This window comes from Octopus bimaculoides, chromosome 18 (genome assembly GCF_046866305.1).
Source record: "Octopus bimaculoides isolate indiv1 chromosome 18, ASM4686630v1, whole genome shotgun sequence".
Taxonomy (NCBI): Eukaryota; Metazoa; Mollusca; class Cephalopoda; order Octopoda; family Octopodidae; genus Octopus; species Octopus bimaculoides.
In genome coordinates this window covers 47,136,725-47,138,428 of record NC_142945.1, presented here as the reverse complement: position 1 = coordinate 47,138,428, position 1,704 = coordinate 47,136,725, and the positions used below count along the sequence as shown (strand labels likewise).

General features: G+C 35.9%; 1 non-coding gene across 1 annotated transcript; it reads left to right on the top strand.

The window, feature by feature from the left end:
• Positions 1 to 776: 776 nt before the first annotated feature.
• Trnar-ccu (transfer RNA arginine (anticodon CCU)) lies at positions 777 to 874 on the top strand. The gene is made up of 2 exons: positions 777 to 813; positions 839 to 874. It is a non-coding gene; the product is annotated as a tRNA-Arg (tRNA).
• Positions 875 to 1,704: the final 830 nt, after the last annotated feature.

Here is a 1,704-nt window from a genome sequence, read left to right as displayed (position 1 = left end):
AATAAATAAAGTGTAACTAACATATACACGTATATATATATATACATATATCATGCATACATACACACACACACAGATAAACATAATTTGCATATGTATATATATATATATGCATATATATATATATTGACAGACACACAAAGCTCTTATAGTTGCACACAAACGTATTTCTTCTTTCTTGTAAATATAAACACAATATACATGTGCACCTATACGTTTATTATATACGTATAATATACATCGCGTATACATACATATGCAGACACACACATATTAATGCAAAACATACACACTTATATAGACATACATAAATAATACACACACACACACATAGATAGAGAGAGAGAAAACTGCAATATACATACACATATCCATGCATATATACACACGTACGCGTAATTTTTGGTATATCTTTACATATAAATATATATATGTTAATTGATCAGTGCCAACGCACGAAACTCTCGGCCCTTGAGTCACTATATTGTTGTCACGAAATATTATTACAAATATACATACATCTAATACTTTACACACAAATATACATGCGTAGATACAGTGACACAGATCAATACCACCTTACATACATCGCCATTCTATGTTGACTATATATAAATGTATTCAGTCTTATTGTCTACAGTTAATGTATGTACACATATCTATACATTCATAGATGACATGTGTATATATATTGTGTATACACCCATAAATCGGTGACATACTATACACCTAGCAGTAGCTTTATAAATCTAAACAACTATCGCTTCGAAGTCGTTGCCTCCGTGGCCTAATGGATAAGGCACCGGCCTCCTAATATATCCTCATGGTGGTAGAAGTAAGCCGGGGATTGCGGGTTCGAGTCCCGTCGGAGGTGCTTTGATGAAATGCTCATCCTTTTAAATTTCAATTTCACTCGTTATCTAAAATGTGGCATTTTAAGTACCTGGAATCAAATTTGATTTCATGGGCAACTCGTTATATATTACACATAGTGTTTTGGTTGATATATTTACGATGATTTCTGTCTTCCAGATCATCTTCATCGAAAACGGTTCGATGATCGCATATGTTCTACCCGTGACCTTCCCGTCTGTTTTATTTTTATTATTCATTCATTCTTCCAGAAGAGTATTTTTATTCAGTATTGATCTATCTCGTTGGTGGATTTACCAAGGTCAGACGTGATCGAACAGGAATATGGTCAAACCCATTCCAGCCGTGGTCATCCCCTTTTCTTTTTCTTTTTTTTTTCCTACTTGCAGGAAACCCGGGGTCATATTATGATGTGCCCTTCTTAAAGACGGTGAAAAGTGTGGGAAATTTGGCTGTTATTTCTAGCACATTAGAGGCTCCCTCGCTGATTCACGGCGGTTCGATCTCGTAATGTTTACTGGGAGATATTTGTAACTACTACTACTACTACTACAATATGTTGCATTGGAAATATTGAAGTTATTGAAGAATTAATCGCTGTACTACTAGTAGTAGTAGTAGTAGTAGTGGTGGTCGTCGTCGTAGTAGTAGTAGTAGTGGTGGTGGTGGCGGTGGCGGTGGTCGTAGTAGTAGTAGTAGTAGTAGCAGCAGCAGAAGCTGTAGTAGTTAGTAGTAGTAGTAGTAGTAGTAGTAGTAGTAACAGCAGAAGCTGTAGTAGTAGTAGTAGTAGTAATAATTATCTGGAGACTCCAGGTGTCGGAATCCCATGGG